This window comes from Scyliorhinus canicula, chromosome 6 (genome assembly GCF_902713615.1).
Source record: "Scyliorhinus canicula chromosome 6, sScyCan1.1, whole genome shotgun sequence".
NCBI lineage: Eukaryota > Metazoa > Chordata > Chondrichthyes > Carcharhiniformes > Scyliorhinidae > Scyliorhinus > Scyliorhinus canicula.
This window is the reverse complement of record NC_052151.1, coordinates 36661155-36678728: the sequence shown is the minus strand read 5'-3', so window position 1 is coordinate 36678728 and position 17574 is coordinate 36661155. Positions and strand designations below refer to the sequence as shown.

Sequence of the window (17574 nt, the reverse complement as noted above, 5' to 3'; positions counted from 1 at the left end):
AGTCTGATGCGGTAAAACAGGATATGGCAGTGGAGTTTGTTAAAGTGGTAAAGGAAAGCCCAAGTGAAGCGAAGGAGGTGCAAAAGATTGTACAGCCTGATCAAGAGGTGATTGATAAGAAGGTGCCAGATCTATTTAAAGAATTTACTTGTGTGGGCAAAGTTTACTCATGTGTATCAGGAGGAGCAGTTAAAGAAGTCACAATTTTAAGAGATACGGGAGCTAGTTAATCTTTGATGGTAAGAGATGAGGAGTTATGTAGTTTGGGAAGAATATTGCCAGAAAAGGTGGTAATATGTGGAATTCAGGGTGAGAGGAGTAGTGTTCCATTGTATAAGGTAAGGTTGGAAAGTCCAGTGAAGAGTGGTGAAGTGGTAGCAGGAGTAATAGAGAAACTATCTTGTCCAGGAATACAGTTTATCTTGGGTAATGATATAGCTGGATCACAGATGGGAGTGATGCCTACTGTGGTTGATAAGCCAGTGGAAAATCAGACAACTGAAGTGTTGAAGGATGAATATCCTGGGATTTTTCCGGATTGTGCAGTAACAAGGTAGCAAAGTCACAGGTTAAGACAAGAGGAGAAATCAAAGAGTGACGATGAAGTTGAAGTGCAATTATCAGAAACGATTTTTGCTCAGATGGTTGAAAAAGAACAAGAACAGGTTGTTCTTCTGATTCTTTTTTAAAAATAATCTTTTATTGTCACAAGTAGGCTGACATTAACACTGCAATGAAGTCGCTGTGAAAAGCCCCTGGTCACCACATTCCGGCGCCTTTTCGGGAGGAGGGAGAATTCTGAATGCCCAATTCACCAAACCAGCACATCTGTTCGCATATATGAAAATACCTTGAATTGAAATATATATACTTTTCAATTCCTGGTCTGTGGCCAAGTAGTCAGGTTGCCAGAGTGAAGTCAGTCCTGAGGCTAAGTGAGTCACGTCCAGGGCAATACATGGCATTGGCATCATAGTCCCACTCAAGGGAGGGGCAAAAGCTCTCTGCTCAACTGGCCAACATCCGAACACCCAGTGGATGGGACACAGCTCCCGGGACATGACCACGGCCGGAGGGTGGGTGGGTGCCCTGGGGAGGTGGGGTTGTCTGGAGAGACAGACAAAGGGTCCGGGGGTCAACCCGCATTACGGAGGAAAGTGACAGAGTCATCATAATGTTTGTGCAAAAAGTTGTTTAATGTGTTGTGCAATATGCCTTTCCCGATAGCGCTGCCCCCACCAACCTCCTTGGACCCCACACCCTACCTAACCCCTCCCCCCTACTCCAGTACCCTCAGTGATGCTCAATGTGCTTGGCCCTCCTAGCTCTACCACTATGTTTCCCCAGGATGCACATCTGAGGTGGAGGCAGCCAGCTGCTTACCCCATCCCGTGGCCTTCGATGCCCCTGGTGCCCATCCTCTGGGGGCCAGAGGACCCCAGCTAACATGTCGATGGCAAATGCACAGCCGTGCTGCCCTGTCCCGTGTGCTGACCCCGAGACGTGGCCCCGGAAGTGATGGTGGCCACCATCGCCACCCCATGGGACCGGCCCAGCTTGGCACTCAGCGTCCCCTCCTCCCGGTCGCTGTCCATAGGGCCCTGGGGTTCACCTTGGAATGGAGGGGCAGCTGGTTCGAGCCCTGGCTGCCCCACATCATCTGGCTCTGCCAGCCCTGGTGGTTTCCCCTTAGTCCGCACTATTGTGTCGATGCCCTAGGTGATGCTCCTCAGTGACCGGGACAAATCCCCCAGTGACCGGGCCGTGCTCTGCAGTGCCTCAGTCATGCCCACCTGCGACTGGGACAAGCTCCGCAGTGCCTCGGCCATTCCCATCTGAGAGTTGGACATGTCCCACAGGACCCCAACAAGATCGGCCTGGTGCTGGGTGACATCCCCCAGTGAGGCAATCATGCTTCCGAGACCCTTAGCCATGCCTGTCATCGACTGCGTGACATCTTGGACACCTTCAGTCATGGTGCCGACGTCGTGCACCAGGCTTTCCACTGTGGCCGCCACCTTACCAGTGTTGGTCTCGATACCACTCATTGCTGCCGGCATCACCTGTGTCCTTAGCCTCTGGGACTCCTCCAATCAGCTATGGATCTGCTGGAGTAAAGCTGACATCTCCCTCTGTACGTCCAGGTTGGTCCCTATCGTTCCCATCAGCCCCGGAGGCTCAGCAACAGGCCGGGACCCAGCTGGGTCCAGGGATCCAGCAGACCTTTAACTGCTGTCTCATCTTGGGGTTCCAGCACCCACCAGATGGACATCAGCAGCAGTGTGGTGTTAACCAGTTTGTGCCCGAGGAGCCTGTCCACTAACACGTCCCACCGAGATGTGTGTATCTGCGCTGGTGGAGCGTGGGGATTACAGCTGTGCAGCGACTATAACAGCTGCATCCTCAGACCTCTCCTCCGAAATGTTCTCCTCGGAGTCAGGAGAGAGGGGCTCCCAGGATGGGCCGGCGCTGTCGGCTGGAGCCCTGCAGGAGAATGGACGTGGTCAGTGGGAGCGATGGGTCAGTCAATAAAGCAATCACTACTCATGTTTGACAGGTCCTCTGGATGGAGCCTTGCGGTCCCTCACCTCTGCAGCATTCGTCAATTCCACTTGGGTGACCGCCCTGTCCTCGGCCACACCAGTCACCTCCAGGGCCCGCTCCTTGAAGGAGGTGAGGATTCTTAAGTCTGCCACTCCACCACCAGTCTGGGCCCTCTCCCACCGATTATGGGAGAGCTTTTCCTGAGGGGACACAGAGAGGGCAGCGTTAGCCACATGCGTGGTTCACAGTTGTGGGGGGGTATGAACGGAGGGTTGAGGTAGAGAGAGGGTTGAAGGGGTGGGTGGAGGGAGTGCTGAAGGGGGAGGGGCGTGGAGGAAGGGTTGGAGGTCGCTTGGGGGGATGCTACCTTTGGGGGGTTGGGGGAGTGGGACCTAGGTGTCTCCTCACTCATACTGCCCGGTGTAGGTCGTTGACCTTCTTAAGACACTGGTGGCCAATCCTCATGGTCACACTGCCCGAGCTGACTGCTGCTGCCACCTCGTCCCAGGCAGCACTGGCTGCCTTATGCCTCACCCTCCGGACCCTCGGGGGAACAGAACATCCCTCCTGGCCTCCACTGCGTCCAGGAGCCTCCCAGGTCAGCATCCCCGAATCTTGGGGCCGGTCTCCTGGGTGCCATTGTTGTCAGCTGGCTGGGGTTGCTGAGCATGTCCAGCTTAATTGCTGCTTGATGTTGTTAGCGGGGGGATGTCGAGCGCGGTCCCAGCGAAGCAGCTGGCAAGCCGGCATTCGGGCGAGAAGCCCGTGAGGACTCGATAGGTGGATCGATTAACGTTGAATAGTGTTGCTGACCTCGCTGGGCCGAGCGCTGGGAAACTCACGGCAATTCCCACTCGCTGCAGCATTGGGAAATGTTTCCAGAGAATCGCGCCCGTAGTCTTTAGTATGAGGGTACGGTTTTGTTTTCCTTGCTCCTATTTGTATTTGAACTTGGGTCTGGTCACATTCAATGTCGATGGCATTGGAGGGAGGGCGTGGGGGTAGTTTGCTGACAGTGGCCACCTTGGGGGAATATTTTTGCTTTACCTTTTAAGTATCACTTGGTTAATCTCTCTTGGTGGAAATGGCTGACTCCATATTGAGGAGGGGTGGGAGCCGTCCAATTCATTTGGTTACCTGGAACGTTCGGGGTTTGAATGGCCCAGTGAAAAGATCGAGGGAATTTGCTTATCTCAAGAGTTTAAACTCCAATGTTGTGATGTGCAAAAGACCCATTTGCGGGTCAGAGATCAAACTAGGCTGCGCAAGGGGTGGGGAGGGCAGGTTTTTCATTTGGGTTTCGATGGCAGGGCCAGGGGTTCGGCGATTCTAATTAATATAAGGTTCAGTTTTCCACCTCTAAAATTATAGTCAACCCCAGCGGTGAATATGTTATTGTCTGTGGATCCCTGGTAAGCAACCCGGTTGTCATGGTTATGTTAACCAAGTGTTTTACATCGCCAACTTGGATGATGCGAATTTTATTAATTCCCTGCTGCCCTCCCTCTCCAGGTAAGATGTGGAGATCCAGGGAACTACAGGCCGGTGAGCCTTACGTCAGTGGTAGGGATATTACTGCAGAGAATTCTTCGATACAGGATCTACTCCCATTTGGAAGCAAGTTGGACTGGGATGAGCACAGTAAGAAGTCTTACAACACCAGGTTAAAGTCCAACAGGTTGCAAGACTTTTTACTGTGCTTTCCAGATAAGGCAAAGGAGAATCCAAAAAGCTTCTACAAATACATGAAGGGCAAAAGAGTAACTAGGGAGAGAGTGGGGCCTCTTAAAGGTCTACCAGGTCATCAATGTGTGAATCCACAAGAGATAGGTGAGATCCTAAATTAATATTTCTCATCGGTATTTACTGTTGAGGAAGGCTTGGATGCGAGAGAACTTGGGGAAATAAATAGTGATGTCTTGAGGAATGTACATATTCTAGAGAAGGAGGTGCTGGAAGTCTTAAAGCGCATCAAGGTAGATAAATCTCCAGGAACTGATGTAATGTATCCCAGGACGTTGTGAGAGGCTGAAGAGGAAATTGCGGGAACCCTAGCAGAGATATTTAAATCGTCGACAGAGACTGGCGGAGTGCCTGAAGATCCAGCAGAGGGCAGCAGAGCGGAGCTACTGATTGGCTCTTCCGGGTAGATTTGCATACGTGCAGTGCGGTCAGCGTAATTTGAAGGTGTACCTGTGCAAGAGACCCTAGTTGTTCAAGTGTAGGAAAGCATCCAGCAGAGGGCAGCAGAGCGGAGCTACTGATTGGCTGTTCCGGGTAGATTTGCATACGTGCAGTGCGGTCAGCGTAATTTGAAGGTGTACCTGTGCAAGATACCCTAGGTGTTCAAGTGAAGGCAAGCATCCAGCAGAGGGCAGCAGAGCGGAGCTACTAATTGGCTGTTCTGGATAGATTTGCATACGCGCAGTGCGGTCAGCCTAATTTGAAGGTGGTTTGTGGAGGGGCTGTTGTCAAGTGACAGTTATGCTCCTTGTGCTCAATGTGGGAGTTCAGGGACGAGGCTGATGCCCCTGACTCCTTCATGTGCAGGAAGTGTGTCCAGCTGCAGCTCCTGTTAGACCGCATGGCGGCTCTGGAGCTGCGGATGGACTCACTTTGGAGCATCCGCGATGCTGAGGAGATCGTGGATACCACGTTCAGTGAGTTGGCCACACCGCAGATTAGGATTGGTGAGGGAGACAGGGAATTGGTGACCAAAAGGCAGAGAAAGAGCAGGAAAGCAGTGCAGGTGTCCCCTGCGGTCATCTCCCTCCAAAACAGGTATACCGTTTTGGATACTGTTGGGGGAGATGACTCACCAGGGGAAGGCAGTAGTAGCCAGGCTCATGGCACCGTGGCTGGCTCTGTTGCACAGAAGGACGGGAAAAAGACTGGCAGGGCTATAGTCATAGGGGATTCAATCGTAAGGGGAGTAGACAGGCGTTTCTGTGGTCGAAAACGAGACTCCCGAATGGTATGTTGCCTCCCGGGTGCACAGGTCAGGGATGTCTCAGATCGGCTGCAGGACATACTGAAGGGGGAGGGTGAACAGCCAGTTGTCGTGGTGCATATAGGCACCAACGATATAGGTAAAAAATGGGATGAGGTCCTACAATCAGAATTTAGGGAGTTAGGAGATAAGTTAAAAAGTAGGACCTCAAAGGTAGTGATCTCAGGATTGCTACCAGTGCCACAAAACAGTCAGAGTAGAAATTTAAGAATAGTCAGAATGAATACGTGGCTTGAGTGATGGTGCAGGAGGGAGAGGTTCAGGTTTTTGGGACATTGGAACCGGTTCTGGGGTGGTGGGACCATTACAAATCAGATGGTCTACACCTGGGCAGGACTGGAACCAATGTCCTCGGGGGTGCTTTTGCTAACACTGTTGGGAGGTTTTAAACTAATGTGGCAGGGGGTTGGAAACCAGATTAGGAATTTAGAGGTCAGTAAAGAGGCAGCAACTGAAGCCAGTAAGGTACTGGACAATAATGGGCGGAATTCTCCGCAAGGCCCGATGCCGTCGTGAAACCCGGAGAGGTTCACGACGGCATCGGAGGCAGCTCCTTGCCCCTATTCTCTCCCCCCCCCCCCCACCCGGGGGGGCTAGGAGAGCCGTGCCGTAAATCTCGGTCGCGGGGCCTTGTTGCTGGCGTCAAGGCTCGGCGCGCCGGGAATGACGCGGCCGGCACGCCTAATGGTGTCAGCCGCGTGTGCGCAGGTTGGCCTGCTCCAACCCGCGCATGCGCGGCTGACGTCACGACGGCTGACGGCTCAAACCTGCATACGCGCGGTTGCCGTCTTCCCCTCCGTTGCCCCGCAAGACGTGGCGGCTTGATCTTGCGGGGCGGCGGAGGGGAAAGAGTGCGTCCCTTTGAGACGCCGGCCCGACAATCGGTGGGCACCGATCGCGGGCCAGTCCCCTCCCGAGCACTGTCGTGGTGCTCACTCCCCTCTCCGCCCCCCACAAGCCACAAACCAGGTATTGGCGCCATGTTCACGCCGGCAGCGACCAGGTGTGGTTGCCGCCGGTGTGAACCGGTCGGGAACGGCAGGCCGCTCGGCCCATCCGAGCAGCGTGTCCCAAAACGCGACACGCCATTTTGGGGGGGGGGGGGGAGATAGTCGCGGGGGTGTGCCAGAGCGGCTCTCCCACGATTCTCCCACCCGGCGTGGGAGCAGAGAATCACGCCCAATGTGACTAAGGGAAAGAGTAGACAGGGAAGAGATGATGATCGCAAAGGGACAGGTGGTCTGAGGTGCATTTGTTTTAATGCAAGAAGTGTAGCAGGTAAGGCAGATGAACTTAGGGCTTGGATTAGTACCTGGGAATATGATGTTATTGATATTACTGAGACCAGGGGCGAAATTCTCTGCAGACCATCGTAACGCCGATTTCCGGCGAGCAAAATTGGTGTAGATGACTCCGGCGTGGGGGCCTTCTTTTAGGCGGCTATTCTCAGTTCCCGGAGGGGCCAGCAGCGGACTGACGCGATACGCGTCAGTTTCACCAGCTGCGGAAGTGGTGAGACCCGGCGTTTTTGGGGGGGGGGGGGGAGGAGGAGGAGGAGAGAGACAGCCCGGCGTTTGGGGGGGGGGGGGGGAGGAGGAGAGAGACAGACCGGCATTTTGGAGGGGGGGGGGGGGAGGAGGAGAGAGACAGACCCGGCATTTGGGTGGGGGGGGGGGGGAGAGAGAGAGACAGACCGGCATTGGGGGGGGGGGGGAGGAGGAGGAGAGAGACAGACCGGCATTTTGGGGGGGGGGGGGAGGAGGAGAGAGACAGACCCGGCATTTGGGGGGGGGGGGGGGAGAGAGAGAGACAGACCGGCATTGGGGGGGGGAGGAGGAGGAGAGAGACAGACCCGGCATTTGGGGGGGGGGGGGGGGGGGGGGGGGAGAGAGAGAGAGACAGACCGGCATTGGGGGGGGGGGGGGGGGGGGGAGGAGGAGGAGAGAGACAGACCGGCATTTGGGGGGGGGGGGGGAGAGAGAGAGACAGACCGGCATTGGGGGGGGGGGGGGGGGGGGAGGAGGAGGAGAGAGACAGACCGGCATTGGGGGGGGGAGGAGGAGGAGAGAGACAGACCGGCATTTTGGGGGGGGGGGGGGGGGAGGAGAGAGAGACAGACCCGGCGTTGGGGGGTTTGCGGCGTTGAGTTGAGAGGAGAGGGGGGGGGGGGGGTTTGCGGCGTTGAGTTGAGAGGGGGGGGTTTGCGGCGTTGAGTTGAGAGGGGGGGGTTGCGGTGTTGAGTTGAGAGAGGGGGGCGGCATTGGAGGGGGGCGGCGTTGGAGGGGGTAGGGGTGGTGAAGGGGGTAGGGGTGGTGAGGGGGGGTTGGAGTAGGGGCAACGGCGTGCAGAGGAGGGGGGCGACGGATGCCCGGGGCCAAAGCACCGTCACCCCCCCTCTGCACGCAGCTGCCCCTACCCCAACCCCCTCCCCTCACCACCCCTCCCCACCACCCCTACCCCCCTCCAACGCCGCACCCCCCCCCCCCACTAACAGAGGAAGGAAGGGGGGGGAGGAGGAAGGAAGGGGGGAGGAGGAAGGAGGGGGGGAGGAGGAAGGAAGGGGGGGAGGAGGAGGAAGGAAGGGGGGAGGAGGAGGAAGGGGGGAGGAGGAAGGAAGGGGGGAGGAGGAGGAAGGAAGGGGGGAGGAGGAAGGAAGGGGGGAGGAGGAGAGGGGGGGGTGTGGGTACCGGCCTTCAGAGGGGGGTGGGGTGTGGGTACCGGCCTTCAGAGGGAGGGGGACGGGGTGTGGGTACCGGCGTTGAGGGGGGGGGGGGGACCCGGCGTTGAGAGGGGGGGGTTGCGGCGATGAGGGGGGGTTGCGGCGTTGAGGGTGGGGGGTTGCGGCGTTGCGAGAGATGGGGGGGCGGCGTTGGAGGGGGGTAGGGGTGGTGGGGAGGGGGGTAGGGGTGGTGGGGAGGGGGGTAGGGGTGGTGGGGAGGGGGGTAGGGGCGTTGGAGGGAGGTAGGGGTGGCGAGGGAGGGGTGTGGGGTAGGGGCAGCGGCGTACAGAGGGGGGGGGCGACGGTGCGTTGGCCCCGGGCATCCGTCGCCCCCCCTCTCTGCACGCCGCTGCCCCCAAACCCCCCCCATGCCACAACCCCCCCCCCCAATGCCGCAACCCCCCCCCCCGATGCCGCAACCCCCCCCCGATGCCGCAACCCCCCCCCCCCCGATGCCGCAACCCCCCCCCCCCCCGACACTGAACGGCGTCAACCATCATCAATGGTTGACGCCGTTTTAAAGCTACTGTGATTTTCGCCGACGTGACCCGTGGCCACGTCGGCGGGACTTCGGCCCATCCGGGCCGGAGATTTGTGGAAACAAAAATATAATGAAATCCCGCCGGCGCCAGCTGTTTTCAGAGGCTGCCGGCGGGATTTGCACAGCGCCGGTTTTTGGCCGGTCAGAGAATTAAAAACCCTGCGGGAGCGGGATTAACGCCGCTGCCGGCCGATTCTCCGACCCTGCGTGGGGTCGGAGAATTTCGCCCCTGGTTGAGGGATGGGCAAGACTGGCAACTAAATATCCCAGGGTATAGATGCTTCAGGAGGGATAGAGAAGGAGGTAAAAGGGGTGGAGGAGTTGCATTACTGGTCAGAGATGATATCACAGCTGTGATTAAGGAGGACACGATGGAGGATTCGAGCACTGAGGCAATATGGATAGAGCTAAGAAATAAGAAGGGTGCAGTAACATTGTTGGGACTTTATTATAGGCCTCCCAAAAGCGAGCATGAAGTAGAGGTACAAATATGTAGACAGATTATAGAATAATGTAGGAGCAATAGGGTGGTTGTGATGGGAGATTTTAACTTCCCCAACATTGAATGGGACACATGTAGTGTTGGAGGCGTAGATGGAGCAGAATTTGTAAGGAGCATCCAGGAGAGTTTTTTAGAGCAGTATGTAAATAGTCCAACTCGGGAAGGGGCCATACTGGACCTGGTATTGGGGAATGATCCGGGCCAGGTGGTTGACGTTTCAGTCGGCGATTACTTTGGGAATAGCGATCACAATTCCATAAGTTTTAGAATACTCATGGACAAAGACGAGAGGGTCCTAAAGGAAGAGTGCTAAATTGGGGAAAGGCCAACTATAACAAAATTCGGCAGGAGCTAGGGAATGTGGATTGGGAGCAGCTGTTTAAGGGTAAATCCACATTTGAAATGTGGGAGTCTTTTAAGGTAAGGTTGATTAGAGTGCAGGACAGACATGTTCCTGTGAAAATGAGAGATAGAAATGGCAAGATTAGGGAACCATGGATGACGGGTGGAATTGTGAGACTAGCTAAGATGAAAAAGGAAGCGTACATAAGATCGAGGCGACTCAAAACTGATGAAGCTTTGGAAGAATATCGGGAAAGTAGGTCAAATCTCAAACGCACCATAAAGAGGGCTAAAAGGGGTCATGAAATATCTTTGGCTAACACGGTTAAGGAAAATCCCAAAGCCTTTTATTCATATTTAAGGAGCAAGAGGGTAACTAGAGAAAGGATTGGCCCACTCAAAGACAAAAGAGGGAATTTATGCGTGGAGTCAGAGGACATGAGTGAGCTTCTTAATGAGTACTTTGCATCGGTATTCACCAAGGAGAGGGACATGATGGGTGTTGTGGCTAGGGATGGATGTTTAAATACTCTAGGTCATGTCGGCATAAGGAAGGGGGAGGTTTTGGGTATTCTAAAAGGCATTAAGGTGGACAAGTCCCCAGGACAGGGTGGGATCTATCCCAGGTTACTGAGGGAAGCGAGGTTCGAAATAGCTGGGGCCTTAACAGATATCTTTGCAGCATCCTTGAGCACGGGTGAGGTCCCGGAGGACTGGAGAATTGCTAATGTTGTCCCTTTGTTAAAGCAGGGTAGCAGGGATAATCCTGGGAATTATAGACTTGTGAGCTTGACGTCAGTGGTAGGCAAATTGTTGGAGAAGATACTGAGGGATAGGATCTATTCACATCTGGAATAAAATAGACTTATCAGTGATAGGCAGCATGGTTTTGTGCAGGGAAGGTCATGTCTTACAAACCTAATAGAATTCTTTGAGGAAGTGACAAAGTTAATTGATGAGGGAAGGGCTGTAGATGTCATATACATGGACTTCAGTAAAGCATTTAATAAAGTTTCCCATGGCAGGTTGATGGAAAAAGTGAAATTGTATGGGGTTCAGGGTGTACTAGCTAGATGGATAAAGAACTGGCTGGGCAACAGGAGACAGAGAGTAGTGGTGGAAGGGAGTGTCTCAAAATGGAGAAGGGTGACTAGCGGTGTTCCACAGGGATCCGTGCTCGGACCACTGTTGTTTGTGATATACATAAATGATCTGGACGAAGGTATAAGTGGTCTGATGAGCAAGTTTGCAGATGATATTAAGATTGGTGGAGTTGCAAATAGCGAATACAATGTCAGAGAATACAACAAAATATAGATAGATTGGAGAGTTGGGCAGAGAAAATGGCAGATGGAGTTCAATCCAGGAAAATGCGAGGTGATGCATTTTGGAAGATCTAACTCAAGAACAGACTATATGGTCAATGGAAGGGTCCTGGGGAAAATTGATGTACAGAGAGATCTGGGAGTTCAGGTCCATTGTACCCTGAAGGTGGCAACGCAGGTCGATAGAGTGGTCAAGAAGGCATACAGCATGCTTGCCTTCATCGGACGGGGTATTGAGTACAAGAGTCGGCAGGTCATGTTACAGTTGTATCGGACTTTGGTTGGGCCACATTTGGAATACTGCGTGCAGTTCTGGCCGCCACATAACCAAAAGGATGTGGATGCTTTAGAGAGGGTGCAGAGGAGGTTCACCAGGATGTTGCCTGGTATGGAGGGTGCTAGCTATGAAGAAAGGTTGAGTACATTAGGATTGTTTTCATTGGAAAGACGGAGGTTGAGCGGGGACCTGATTGAGGTCTACAAAATTATGAGCGGTATGGACAGGGTGGATAGCAACAAGCTTTTTCCGAGAGTGGGGGTGTCAATTACAAGGGGTCACGATTTCAAGGTGAGAGGGGAAAAGTTTAAGAGAGATTTGCGTGGAAAGTTTTTCACGCAGAGGGTGGTGGGTGCCTGGAATGCTTTGCCAACGGAGGTGGTAGAGGCGGGCACGATAGCATCATTTAAGATGCATCTGGACAGATATATGAACGGGTGGGGAACAGAGAGATGTAGACCTTGGAAAATAGGCAACAGGTTTAGATAAAGGATCTGGATCGGTGCAGGCTGGGAGGGCCGAAGGGCCTGTTCCTGTGCTGTACATAGAACAGTACAGCACAGAACAGGCCCTTCGGCCCTCGATGTTGTGCCGAGCAATGATCACCCTACTCAAACCCACGTATCCACCCTATACCCGTAACCCAACAATCCCCCCCCCCCTTAACCTTATTTTTTTTTTTTTGTTCTTTGATTGGAGGGTAGTAAATGTTGTGCCTTTGTTTAAGAAGGGCCGCAGGGAAAAGCCTGGGAACTACAGACCGGTGAGCCTAACGTTTGTGGTGGGTAAGTTGTTAAAAGGTATTCTGAGAGACAAGGGCTGGATTCTCCAAAAATGAGACTATGTCCCCACGGCTGGTGTAAAAACGGTGGAGTTTTACTCCTGAAATTCCTGGAAAAAAGTTCAACAAATTCTTCGCCCTGCAGGGGGCAAGCAGGGATCCGGAGTGAATCTCGCAGCTTTTGCTGAAGATACGTGCCCCCGCACTTACGCGCCGTGCTCCATGGCAGACTCGGACTGCGGAGCCAGACCGAAGATAGAGACCCCCCTCAACCCCTACTCATTTAATCCCCGCCGCCTATAAGGCCCCCTCTAGTCCGATCCGGCAGTAGGTAGTTAGTTTCACGCGGTCGGGAAATCGGTCGGTCGTGAGCAGAGGGTTGATGAGCAGGCCTCTGGCAATGGCCCCCCAGCGGCCCGGCGTACTCCACAGTGATGTGCCAATTTTCAGTGCCCGGAGATCTACGAACAGGCTCCGGTCCCGATTATGGCATCAAACTGGATTCTCTGCCTCGGCACCGGCCATGATTTTGACATCAGGCTGTACAGAATCCATCCCAACATCTTTCCCCAAAGATAGGGGAGTCTAAAACTAGAGAATCCATCCCAACATCTTTCCCCAAAGATAGGGCAGTCTAAAACTAGAGATTCCATCCCAACATCTTTCCCCAAAGATACGGGAGTCTAAAACTAGAGAATCCATCCCAACATCTTTCCCCAAAGATAGGGGAGTCTAAAACTAGAGAATCCATCCCAACATCTTTCCCCAAAGATAGGGGAGTCTAAAACTAGAGAATCCATCCCAACATCTTTCCCCAAGGATGGGGGAGTCTGAAACTAGAGAATCCATCCCAACATCTTTACCCAAGGATAGGGGTGTCTAAAACTAGAGTGCTGAAGGAGGCAAGTGTTGAAATTGCTGAGGCCTGGACAGAAAGCTTTGGATCCTCACTGTCTTCAGGTGATGTCCTGGAGGACTGGAGAATAGCCAATGTTGTTTCTTTGTTTAAGAAGGGTAGCAAGGATAATCCAGGGAACTACAGGCCGGTGAGCCTTACGTCAGTGGTAGGGAAATTACTGCAGAGAATTCTTCGATACAGGATCTACTCCCATTTGGAAGCAAGTGGATGTAGTGAGAGGCAGCACGATTTTGTGAAGGGGAGGTCGTGTCTCACTTGATAGTTTTTCGAAGAGGTCACAAAGATGATTGATGTAGGTAGGGCAGTAGATGTTGTCTATATTGACTTCAGTAAAGCTTTTGACAAGGTCCCTCATGGCAGACAGGTACAAAAGGTGAAGTCACACGGGATCAGAGGTGAGCTGGTAAGGTGGATACAGAACTGGCTAGGTCGTAGAAGGCAGAGAGTAGCAATGGAAGGGTGCTTTTCTAATTGGAGGGCTGCGACTAGTGGTATTCTGCAGGAATCAGTACTGGGACCTTTGCTGTTCATAGTATATATCAATGATTTGGAGGAAAATGTAACTGGTCTGATTAGTAAGTTTGCGGACGACAAAAGACAAAGACCCAACGGAATGTGGGTCATACAGACCCATATCTCTGCTGAACGCAGACGCCAAAATACTGGCCAAAATCCTAGCCAAAAGGCTAGAAGACTGTGTATCTGAAGTGGTCACAGAGGACCAGACGGGCTTCGTCAAAGGTAGACAGCTCACCTCGAACATCAGGCGCCTGCTGAACGTGATAATGACCCCCTCCGGGGAGAGAACACAAGAGGTGATCGTCTCCCTGGACGCAGAAAAGGCCTTCGACAGAGTCGAATGGAAATACCTCATAGAGGTACTGGAGCGGTTCGGGCTTGGAACAGGGTTCACCGCTTGGATAAAGCTCCTATACAACGCTCCCATGGCGAGTGTACGGACCAACAATACCAACTCCCAATACTTCCAGCTGCACAGGGGCACCAGACAAGGATGCCCACTGTCCCCGCTGCTGTTCGCACTAGCAATCGAACCGCTAGCAATCGCACTCAGGGCAGCAAAAAATTGGAGGGGGATCCGAAGGGGAGGCAGAGAGCACAGAGTCTCACTCTATGCAGATGATCTGCTCCTCTACATCTCGGACCCACAAAGCAGCATGGACGGAATCATCGCGCTCCTGAAAGAGTTTGGAGCCTTCTCGGGCTACAAACTCAACATGAGCAAAAGCGAGATCTTCCCAGTACACCAGCAAGGGGGGGGGGGGGGGGGGGGGGGAGGGCAGCACTAAAGGGGCTGCCGTTCAAACAAGCCCGACATAAATTCCGCTACCTGGGGATCCAAATAGCCCATGACTGGAAAGGGATCCACAAATGGAACCTCACCAGCCTGGCGGAGGAAGTAAAAAAGGACTTGCAAAAATGGAACACACTCCCACTCTCCCTCGCGGGGAGAGTCCAGACGATCAAAATGAACCTATTGCCCAGGTTCCTCTTCCTGTTTAGATCCATTCCGATCTACATCCCCAAGGCCTTCTTCAAAGTGCTGGACAAACTTATCATGGCGTTCGTATGGGGGGGTAAAAATGCTAGGATCCCAAAGAAGGTCCTACAAAAAACAAAATCCAGGGGGGGGCTAGCTCTCCCGAATCTACAATTCTACCACTGGGCAGCAACAGCCGAGCGAGTAAGAGGATGGATCCAGGAGCCAGAAGCCGAGTGGGTGCGTGCGGAGGAGGCCTCCTGCATGGGGACCTCCCTCCGGGCCCTCGCCACGGCAGCACTCCCATCCCCACCCAAAAAACACTCCAGCAGCCCAGTGGTGACAGCCACCCTCCAATCCTGGAACCAACTGCGACAGCAATTTGGCCTGACCAAAATGTTGGACAAGGCTCCCATCTGCAACAACCATAGGTTCACACCAGCACTGACTGATGCCACCTTCAAAAGGTGGAGACAGGACAGGGGGACACTGACAATCAGGGACCTATACACGGACGACAGGATCGCAACACTGGACGAACTGACAGAGAAATTTTGGCTAGCTGGGGGGAACGAGCTGCGATACCTCCAGCTCAAAAACTTCCTACGAAAGGAGACAAGGACGTACCCACAACCGCCACGACAGACACTACTGGAAGACCTACTGGACGCAAGTATTCTAGAGAAAGGGAACTGTAGCGACCTGTATGACCGACTGGTAGAAAGGGACGACACCGTACTGGACGCAACAAGAAGGAAATGGGAGGACGACCTGGGGATGGAGATAGGGTGGGGACTCTGGAGCGAAGCACTACATAGGGTCAACTCCACCTCTACGTGCGCAAGGCTCAACCTGACGCAACTAAAAGTGGTACATAGAGCCCACTTAACAAGAAACCGTATGAGCAGGTTCTTCCCGGAGGTGGAGGACAGATGCGAACGGTGCCAAAGAGGCCCGGCCAACCACGCCCACATGTTCTGGTCTTGCCCCAGACTTGTGAAGTACTGGACAGCCTTCTTCGAGGCTATGTCCAAAGTGGTGGGGGTGAGGGTGGAGCCATGCCCGATAGTGGCGGTCTTCGGGGTTTCAGACCAGCCAGATCTATTCCTGGGGAGGAGGGCGGACGCCCTTGCCTTTGCCTCCCTGATCGCCCTCCGTAGAATCCTGTTTGGCTGGCGGTCAGCAGCACCGCCCAGAGCTGCAGACTGGCTGTCCGACCTCTCGGAATCTCTCCAAATGGAGAAAATCTAATTCGCCATCCGAGGGTCGGACGACAGCTTCCACAGAACGTGGGAGCCATTCATGCAATTGTTCCGGGACCTGTTTGTGGCCAACGAACAAGAGGAAGAATAGTCGGGTGGCCAAGAATCGGGGGGAAAATGGATGGGAATCGGGGGAAGGTTGTGGGGGGGGGGAAGGGGGGGGGGCGGGGGGGCTACGGGTTTGTTATGGGGGTTTGACGGCTAGCTAAGGCCCAAAACCAAACTGTAAATAAATGCCAATAAACATGTGCCTCGGCCATTTTGGGGAATGTAAAATATGTATGCCGGCTAAAGGGGGGAGGCCACAGTTATTATTACGAAGATGCTTACTTGTAAATATATATGTTAATTTTTGCGTGTTCTTTTTTCTCTCTCTAACAATTTGTAATTTGTTCAATATAAAACATGAAAACTGAATAAAAAACATTTATAAAAAAAAAAGTTTGCGGACGACACAAAGGTTGGTGGAATTACGGATAGCGATGAGGACTGTCAGAGGATACAGCAGGATTTAGATCGTTTGGAGACTTGGGTGGAGAGATGGCAGATGAAGTTTAATCCAGACAAATGTGAGGTAATGCATTTTGGAACGTCTAATGCAGGTAGGGAATATATAGTGAATGGTAGAACCCTCAAGAGTATTGACAGTCAGAGAGATCTAGGTGTACAGGTCTACAGGTCACTGAAAGGGGCAACACAGGTGTAGAAGGTAGTCAAGAAGGCATACGGCATGCTTGCCTTCATTGGCCGGGGCATTGGGTATAAATATTGGCAAGTCATGTTGCAGCTGTTAAGACCATAAGACATAGAAGTGGAAGTAAGGCCATTCGGCCCATCGAGTCCACTCCGCCATTCAATCATGGCTGATGGGCATTTCAACTCCACCTACCAGCATTCTCCCCGTAGCCCTTAATTCCTCGCAACATCAAGAATTTATCTATCTCTGCCTTGAAGCCATTTAGCGTCCCGGCCTCCACTGCACTCCGCGGCAATGAATTCCACAGGCCCACCACTCTCTGGCTGAAGAAATGTCTCCGCATTTCTGTTCTGAATTTACCCCCCTCTAATTCTAAGGCTGTGCCCACGGGTCCTCGTCTCCTCGCCTAACGGAAACAGTTTCTTTGCGTCCACCCTTTCTAAGCCATGTATTATCTTGTAAGTTTCTATTAGATCTCCCCTTAACCTTCTAACTCCAATGAATACAATCCCAGGATCCTCAGCCGTTCATCATATGTTAGACCCGCCATTCCAGGGATCATCCGTGTGAATCTCCGCTGGACACGCTCCAGTGCCAGTATGTCCTTCCTGAGATGTGGGGCCCAAAACTGGACACAATACTCCAAATGGGGCCTAACCAGAGCCTTATAAAGGCTCAGTAGCACATCGCTGCTTTTATATTCCAACCCTCTTGAGATAAATGACAACATTGCATTCGCTTTCTTAATCACAGATTCAACCTGCATGTTTACCTTTAGGGAATCCTCGACTAGCACTCCCAGATCCCTTTGTACTTTGGCATTATGAATTTTTTCACCGTTTAGAAAGTAGTCTATGCTTGGATTCTTTTTTCCAAAGTGCAAGACCTCACATTTTCTCACGTTGAATTGCATCAGCCATTTCCTGCACCACTCTCCCAAACTGTCTAGATCCTTCTGCAGCCTCCCCACTTCCTCAGCACTACCTGCCTGACCACCTAACTTTGTATCATCGGCAAACTTCGCTAGAATTCCCCCAGTCCCTTCATCCAGATCATTAATATATATGGTGAACAGCTGCGGCCCCAACACTGAACCCTGTGGGACACCGCTGGTCACCGGCTGCCATTCCGAAAAAGAACCTTTTATCCCAACTCTC

General features: G+C 53.0%; 1 protein-coding gene across 5 annotated transcripts in view; it reads left to right on the top strand.

The window, feature by feature from the left end:
* The window catches only part of LOC119967096 (probable L-cysteine desulfhydrase, chloroplastic), a 244358-nt gene that overhangs the window by 192608 nt on the left and 34176 nt on the right, over window positions 1-17574 (top strand). The window lies entirely within an intron of this gene.